A 9,802-nucleotide genomic window follows, 5' to 3' on the forward strand; every position below is an offset into this window, starting at 1 on the left:
TGTGGAGGCCAAGACTCGGGCGGCCGCTACTGGACTCTTCACTAGAGGTCCAGAACATTGAGGAACAACTGAGGGAGGTCTATGAGAGAGAGGAGATTCTATATAGACAGAGATCCCGTGTGGACTGGTTGATGGCGGGGGATCAAAACAGGAAGTATTATCAAAACAGAGCAATGCATTAAAAGAGAAAGAATACAGTAAGAGCTCTGTTAAATGAGTACGGCAGTAGATGTGTGGTTGATGAGGATATGCAGAATCTGGCGGCAAAATACTATGAAAACCTCTTCACATCTGAGGGTCTATAGACGCAAATGCTCTTCTAGAAAACATTGCACTAGCAGTGTCGGGGGATATGAACTCGAAGCTTACTGGGCCTATTGTTGATAATGATATCGAGGTTGCTCTGTTTCAAATGGGCCCAATGAAATCGCCAGGTCCGGATGGGCTCGCGGCAATGTTTTATCTAAGACACTGGTCTTTGGTGAAAAATGATGTGTGTACTATTGTTCGGGACTTTCTTCTTGGTGCTGCAACTCCAGAGACTTTTAACTCGATTGTAATCGTTATGATACCAAAGGTAAACTCTCTAGAATTGATGTCTTAGTAGACCAATAAGCCTTTGTAATGTGTTGTACAAGATCGCCACAAAGGTCCTCGCTAATAGATTGAAGGATATCCTTCCCATTTTGATTTTGGAAGAGCAAAGCACTTTTATTCTGGGGTGACTCATTACGGATAATGTCTTGGTAGCCTACGAGTGTGTGCATGCCATTCGGACAAGGAAAAGGAAGAAGATTTGGTGTGCTATCAAGCTGTACATGATGAAAGCGTATGATAGAGTGGAGTGGGCCTTTCTAGAATAGATGATGGCTAAATTGGGTTTTGGTCCACAATGGTTGAAATGGTCATGAGATGTGTCACCATGGCCAGTTTCAAAGTTAAATTGAATGGTAGTTTATCTAGGCATTTTATTCCATCTTGAGGACTTCGCCAGGGTGATCCTCTCTCACCTTATCTGTTTTTGTTTTGTGTGGAGGGTTTTTTCTGCTTTGTTGAGAAAGGCTAGAGAGGACAATCAGATCAAGGGGGTGCCTGATACGTCCCCGACGTATCTATAATTTTTTTATTGTTCCATGCTGTTATATTATCATTCTTGGATGTTTTACAATCATTTATAGCAACTTTATATCATTTTTTCGGACTAACTAATGTTGTCTTGAACTACGTCGGTATTTCCCCAAAGAGGAAGGGATGATGCAGCACATCAACGGCCGCCTGTTGAGCCACTGCTGTCTGAAGAAGTTCTCTGGCTCTCCGTATCTCCATCGCGGTCGGAGATTCACCTTTAACAGGGAGAGCCGCCAATCGTGTAGCCGTAGCGATCATATTTTCCAGAGGGTTAGAACAATGACCCGATGGTGTCTGAACATGTTGAGGTGGAGTCAGATTTAAACGAGGTGGGTCTACCGCATGCGGCTGAACCGGCGCTCCGGTCACGGGTATCTCAACTACCCGGTTCACAATGGGCGGGTCACTGGTCCCTGCCCTAGGTGTGTTGAAAAGGTTCCTAGCCTCAAACCTAGCATTCTTGTGATTGCGTGTCCAAAGTGGCTCGCTCTATCGCCATCCTAGCATTCTCAGCAGCGAGTTCTTCCTTGGCTTGGGCTATCTCATCCCGCAACTTTGCGACCTCCACCTTCTGATGTTCCTGAGTCTCCGGGGTTACCTCTGCTCCCATTAAAGTCGCCAAAGCATCCAACAGCTCAGTCAAAATCTGAGTCGGCGGGCGCGCAGAGCCGATTGCTCCCGCCGTCACTGCAGTTGTTGAACTGGAAGTCATGGCCGCAGTAGTTGACGAATTGAGCACTGGTTGCGTACCATACATGAAGATTGCAACCCGGTTCAGCGGCTCATAGGGGTCTGGAATACTGTCGCCATCGGAACAGCCCCCAAGCCTGCCATCTTGCAGTTGATACATTGAATCAGTCTCACCAGTTGAAGACTCACCATCCGAGCAGATTACCGTCTCTCCCCTGGACACAAATCCTTCCTCAAGATCCGCCCGATGCATGAAACCAACAAAAGCATGCTTCACAGTGGCTTGAACCTTGGCGGGTTGTGCAGGTTGAGCCGTCTCGACGACGTCGGTGCAAGTGTCCGGCTTAGGCCTTGACTCGCCGATCTTGCCGATGAAGACGTGGATTCCACCGAAGGGGACCAGGTACCCGTACTCAATTGAGTCGGCCTCGGGGCCCCAGCCAGCACCGTCAATTTAGAGCTTGCCGCGACGACTCTTGGTCAACCGGCCCACGGCGTATCTCTTGATCCTTATGAAGCTGCCCTTCAAGAACTCGAAACCACCGTGCGCTGGCCCCACGGTGGGCGCCAACTGTCGTGGACATAACACGACAGATGCCCTAGCAAAAGGACTTAGGTGTGGAACCATCGCAACTAGGTTAGCTTGAAGGGGTTAAACGGGACAAAGGACACAGAGGGTTTACCCGGGTTCAGCCCCTCTCAACGAGGTAAAAGCCTACTCCTGCTTTAGGTTGTATTTCTTGGGTTTTGATTACCAGGGAGCAAATACGCTTTACCTAGTTCTCAATTGATCGTTACTTGAGTTAACCCGCCGTCGGGTCACCCCTTTATATACATAGGTTGATGTCCAGCGGCTTACAGAGTCCCGGCCGGCTCATACACAATGTGTCCGGCTCGATGACCAACTAATCTTGCCTTACAATACAAGTTAAACATATGGAGGTTCATACCCATGGGCCTCAAGTCACCCCGGGCCTTCGGCTTTCAATAAGCTTGATCTATGGACCACCATCTTCATCAGCCTCTTGGGCCTTCTCATCTTAAGCCGCCAGTGGCATGACCCGGCCCCTCCTGGGCAGGTCATACCCAATAGTTATATCCCCAACACACACCATGCTAAAAAAGATATAAGTGAAGCACTAGAGCAATTCCATAGCTCATAAAGATTTAAGTGAAGCATAGAGAGCAATTCGAACAAGTCATACCATAATTTTTGTTCCCTCAAATAGGTGTGTCCATCAAGGATAGATGACACAAAATAAAAAAGCAAAACAATCAAAGACTCATATCATACAAGACGCTCCAAGCAAAACTCATGATATGTGACGAATAAAAATATACTCCCTCCGTCCCATAATGTAAGACGTTTTTTGACACTAGTGTAGTGTTAAAAACGTCTTACATTATGGGACAGAGGGAGTAGTTCCAAGTAAAATACCGATGGTCGTTAGAAGAAAGAGTGGATGCCACTCGGGCATCCACAAGCTTAGTTGCTTGCTTCTCTTTTAGATAATAGCTAGCTTAGTCTCTTCTTACTCCTTATTCCTTCATCCACCATGATCTCACTCAAAACTTGAAAACTTCAATCACACAAAACTCAACAAAACCTTCGTGAGATCCGTTAGTATAAGAAAGCAAATCACTACTCTAAGTACTATTGAAAACCAATTCATATTTTATTCTTGCATTATATCTACTGTATTCCAGCTTTACTATATCTTATACCCTCCAATACAAACCATAGAATCATCGAAATAAGCACACAACGCAAAGAAAATAGAATCTATCAAAGACAGAACAGTCTGTAGTAATCAGGGAACTTCGTATACATCTGTAACTCCAACAATTCTGAAAAATTAGGACAACGTGGGAAATTTGTATTTGAATCTTGTGTAAAAAATTCAGAGCGAAAGCATGTTTCTATGATTTATTACAATTATTTTACTGGGTGCAAAAGTTTCTGTTTTTCAACAAGATCAAATCAACTATCACCCAACATGATCCCAAAGGCTTTGCTTGGCACAACCACTAGCTAAAACACAATCATAACAGAGGTATAATTGTGCAAATACTCAAGAACATAAATAAAAGAGACAAAAATAAATTTTATTCATTGGGTTGCCTCCCAACAAGCACTATAATTTTACGCCCCTAGCTAGGCCTAATGCAAAGATATAAGTATTGTCATCTTTATTTCTAGATCCATATGATGCCCTCATGATTGATTCATATGGTGGCTTAATTCTAGTTCTAGGGAAGTGTTCCATACCCTTCCTTAGTGGAAATTTAAATTTAATATTGCCTTCTTTCATATCAATCACGACACTGATAGTACGTAAAAACGGTCTACCAAGAATAATTGGACAATACGGATTGCAATCAATATCAAGGACAATAAAATATGTGGGCACATAATTCCTATTTGCAAGAATAATAACATCATTAGTTATTCCCATTGGCTTTTTAATAGTAGAATCTGCTAAGTGCAAATTTAGAGAACATTCTTCAATATCGGTAAGACGAAGCACATCACATAAAGATTTTGGAATTGTAGAAACACAAGCACCCAAGTTACATAAAGAAAAACACTCATAATTTTTAATCTTGACTTTGATAGTAGGTTCCCATTCATCATGTAATTTTCTAGGAATTGAAATCTCTAATTCCAACTTTTCTTCCAAAGCTTTCATCATAGCATCAACAATATGTTTAGTAAAAGCTTTATTTTGTTCATAAGCATGGGGTGAATTTATCATGGATTGCAACAAAGAAATACAATCAATCAAAGAGAAATTATCATAATTAAAGTATTTGTAATCCAAAAGAGTGGGCACATCACTAGTTAAAGTTTTGACCTCTCCAAACCCACTTTTATCAATTTTCTCGACAAGATTTTCACTTTCCAAATTATCGGGACGCCTTCTAGCTAAATTTGCCTCTTATCTAGTCCCTTTATCATCAATATTAATTTTCTAAACAAATAATCAATAGAATAAAAAACAATCATTTTAATATCTTCATCATTTTTATGAAAGCAATCGCTAGAAAGCGTTTTTTCTAGAAATTCTCTTTTAGCTGTAAGCATAGCGGTTCTTTTCTTGCTTTCATCCATAGAAACATATAAAGCTTTATTTGATTCCTCAACCTTGGGCACAAAAATTTTCATCTTGAGATTTTCTACATCATGAAAAATTCTATCAATGCTTCTAGACATATCATCAATCTTATTCAACTTTTCTTCTATTATAGCATTGAAAACCTTTTGAGTATTGATAAATTCTTTAATATTATTATCAAGATCAGAGGTGTTCCTATTATTATTATAAGAAGTAATACCATGGTAATTACCAGAATTATTAGAGGAATTACTTGGAAAAGGCCTAGGATTAAAATTGCCTCTATAAGCATTGTTATTGAAATTCTTTCGCGAGATAAAATCCACATCTACGACATCACTATTTTGCTCAATCAAAGTAGACAAAGGCACATCATTAAAATCAATAGGAGCACTTTTATTAGCAACCAATTTCATAAGAGCATAAACTTTTTCACTCAAAGAAGAAACTTCTTCAACAGAATTAACTTTTTTACTAGTAGGAGCTCTTTCGGTATGCCATTGTGAATAATTTGCCATAATATTTTCTAGCAGTTTAGTAGCTTCACCCAAAGTAATTTCCATAAAAGTACCACCTGTGGTGGAATCTAAAAGATTTCTAGAAACAAAATTCAATCCTGCATAAAAAATTTGTATGATCATCCAATGATTTAAACCATCAGTAGGGCAATTTCTTAGCATCAATTTCATTCTTTCCCAAGATTGCGGAACATGTTCATGCTCATGTTGCTTAAAATTCATGATTTGTGTCCCAAGAGAAATAATTTTGACGGGCAGTAAGAAAAGCATCCTTGGACTTATCCCAAGAATTGATACTATTGCGATGCAAAGAAGAAAATCAAATTTTTGCATGATCTGCAAAGAAAACGGGAATAATTTCAACTTCACAATATCATTGTCCATATATTTTTTCTTTTGCATATCGCATAATTCCACAAATGTGTTAAGATGGGACGCGACATCCTCACTAGGAGTACCGGAAAATTGATCTTTCATAACAAGATTCAACAAAGTAGCATTAATACCAAGACTCCGCACTAGTGGCGGGAGGAGCAATCGGAGTGCTAATAAAATCATTGTTTTTGGTATTGGAGAAATCACACAACTTGGTGTTCTCTGGATTCATCGTGACTATGCAACAAGATTGCACTCAGAAACGGATCTCACGAGAAAACGGCGAACGAAAATGAGGGCGAATAAAACGACAAATTGTTGTGAAGTGGGGGGAGAGGAAAATGAGAGGAAAATGGCAAATAGTATAAATTGCAAGGAGATGAGATTTGTGATTAGGAACCTAGTTTATGTTGATGATGTCTCCCCGGCAACGGCGCCAGAAATTCCTTTTGATGTTGGCTTGAACTACATTGGTATTTCCCCAAACAGGAAGGGATGATGCAGCACAACAACGGTAGGTATTTCCCCCAATGATGAGACGAAGGTTATCGAACCAGTAGGAGAACCACGCAACACTACGCGAATGGTACCTGCACACAGAATAAATACTTGCAACCCGACGTGTAAAAGGGGTTGTCAATCCCTTTCGGGTAATGGTACCACAAATTGTCAAGTTGACGAGATAAAATTTTAGTAGATTGTTAGATGCAAATAAAAGAAAAGATAATTCAGCAAGGTATTTTTGGGTTTTTGATAATATAGATATGAAAATAAAAGTTGCAAATAAATGAAAAGGTAAATAGCAAAATAGATCTGAAAGTATATGATGAGAAAATAGACTCGGGGGCCGTAGATTTCACTAGTGGCTTGTCTCGAGAAAAATAGCATACGGTGGGTAAACAAATTACTGTTGGGCAATTGATAGAACTTCAAATAATTATGACGATATCCAAGCAATGATCATTATATAGACATCACATCCAAGATTAGTAGACCGACTCATGCCTGCATCTACTACTATTACTCCACACATCGACCGCTATCCTGCATGCATCTAGTGTATTAAGTTCATGGAGAAATGTTGAAATGCAATAAGAACAATGACATGATGCAGACAAGATCTAATCATATAGGAATAGACCCCTTCTTGTTATCCTTAATAGCAATGATACATACGTGTCGGTTCCCCTTCTGTCATTGGGATCGAGCATCATAAGATTGAACCCATTAGTAATCACCTCTTCCCATGGCAAGAAAATTTGATATAGGCGGCCTAACTAAACCAAAGATTCGAAGAATAAATATGAGGCTATAAGTAACCATGCATATAAGAGATCAAAAGACTCAAATAACTTTCATGGATAAAAACATAGATCTGATCGTAAACTCAAAGTTCATCGGATCCCAACAAACACACCGCAAAAAGAGCTAAATCAAATAGATCTCCAAGGGACCATTGTATTGAGAATCAAGAGAGAGAGAGAGAGAGAGAGAGAGAGAGGAAGCCATCTAGATACTAACTATGGACCCGTAGGTATACAATGAACAACTCACACATCATTGGAAAGGCACCAATGAGGATGATGAACCCTCCGTGATGGCGTCTAGATTGGATCTGTGGTTTCTAGAACTTGCGGTGGCTGGAATTGTTTTTCGTTGCCTCCCCAAGGCTTTTTGGAATATTGGGATATTTATAGAGCAAAGAGGCGGTGCAGGAGGCGGCCGAGGTGGGCACAACCCACCAGGGCATGCCTGGGCCCCCAGGCGCGCCCAGGTGGGTTGTGCTCCCCTCGGAGCCCCCCTTTGGTACTTCTTTGGCCCAACAGGTGTCTTCTGGTCCAAAAAAATCACCAAAAAGTTCCGCTGCGTTTGGACTCCGTTTGGTATTGATTTCTTGTGAAGTAAAAAACAAGCAAAAAAATAGCAACTGACACTGGCACTATCTCAATAGGTTAGTCCAAACAAAATGATATAAAGTTGCTATAAATGATTTTAAAACATCAAAGAATGATAATATAATAGCATGGAACAATAAAAAATTATAGATACGTTGGAGAGGTATCACTAACCTACTGACATAGTGCCTAGTGCTAGTTGCTCTTTTTTGCTTGTTTTTTACTTCGCAGAATATCAGTACCAAATGGAGTCCAAATGCAGCGAAACTTTTTGGAGATTTTGTTTTGACCAGAAGACATCCAATGGGCCAAATAAGTACCAGAGGGGAGGCCCGAGGGGAGCACAACCCACCAGGGCGCGCCAGGAGGCCCAGGCACGCCTAGGGAGGTTGTGCCTACCTTGGAGCCCCCTTGCACCGCCTCTTTGCCCTATAAATACCCAAATATTCCAGAAACCCTAGGGGGTCGATGAAACATAATTCCAGCCACCGCAAGTTCCAAAACCACGAGATCCAATCTAGACACCATAACGGAGGGGTTCATCATCCTCATTGGTACCTCTCCAATGATGCGTGAGTAGTTCATCATAGACCTATGGGTCCGTAGGCAGTAGCTAGATGGCTTCTTCTCTCTTTTTGATTCTCAATACAATGGTATCTTGGAGATCTATTTGATGTAACTCTTTTTTGCGGTGTGTTTGTTGGGATCCGATGAACTTTGAGTTTATGATCAGATCTATATCCATGAATATTATTTGAGTCTTCTTTGATCTCCTATATGCATGATCACATATAGCCTCGTATTTCTCTTTGAATCTTTGGTTTAGTTAGGCCAACTAGATCGATTTTTCTTAACATGGGAAGAGGTGCTTTGTGATGGGTTCGATCGTGCGACGTTCTTTCCTAGTGACAGAAGGGGCAGCAAGATACGCATGTATCGTTGCTATTAAGGATAACAAGATGGGGCCTATTCCTACATGAATAGATCTCATCTACATCATGTCATCGTTCTTATTGCATTACTCCATTACTCCATGAACTTAATACACTAGATGCATGCTGGATAGCGGTCGATATGTAGAGTAATAGTAGTAGATGTAGGCAGGAGTCGGTCTACTAATCTTGGATGTGATGCATATATAATGATCATTGCCTTGGATATCGTCATAATTATTCGATCTTCTATCAATTGCCGAACAGTAATTTGTTTACCCACCGTATGCTATTTTCTTGAGAGAAGCCACTAGTGAAACCTACGGCCCCCGGATCTATTCTTCATCATATTCGCTTTGAGATCTATCTCTATTCGCTTTTGTTTTCAGATCTATTATTCCAAAAACCCAAAAATACCTTGCTGCACTTTTTTATTATTTATTTTATTTCGCATTTTATCAAGTTATATTTATCCAATCTACCACAAATCTATCTATCTTTTTACGTGGAGGGATTGACATCCCTCTTACGCATCGGGTTGCAAGTATTTGTTCTTTGTGTGCAGGTACCGTTTACATAGTGTTGCTTGATTCTCCTACTAGATTGATACCTTGGTTTCATAACTAAGGGAAATACCTACCGTAGCTATGCTGCATCATCCCTCCCTATTTGGGGAAATACCAACGTAGTTCAAGCGACAACAAAAGGAATTTTCGGCGCCATTGTCGAGGAGACATCATCAACATCTATCAGGTCCCTAATCACAAATCTCATCTCCTTGCAATTTACATTAAAAATTATTTGCGGTTTTATTCGCCCTCTTTTTCGTTTGCCTTTTTCTCGTCATATCTATCCTTTTATGTGTGTTTTTGTGTGTCACTTTGTTGTTATTCCTAGTTCTTTCTCTATTGCGTGTACCCCCAATAATGAGGTTCTTAATTTTAAACAAAGAGGAGGGGAGATTCTAAAAGATGCTTGGTATAGGATTTGCAATGCTCATAATAGATCCATTCATAAGCAATCCACTATCGTTCTTCTTTGCATTTTTATGTGGGCATGACCACTTGGTATAGATTCCTCCTTGATACGATTACCGGTGGAAATTTCTTCATGTGTCCATCTTTGGACGCTTTTAATGCCATGGGAGA

Source organism: Triticum dicoccoides, chromosome 6B (assembly GCF_002162155.2).
Source record: "Triticum dicoccoides isolate Atlit2015 ecotype Zavitan chromosome 6B, WEW_v2.0, whole genome shotgun sequence".
In the NCBI taxonomy this organism is placed as follows: domain Eukaryota; kingdom Viridiplantae; phylum Streptophyta; class Magnoliopsida; order Poales; family Poaceae; genus Triticum; species Triticum dicoccoides.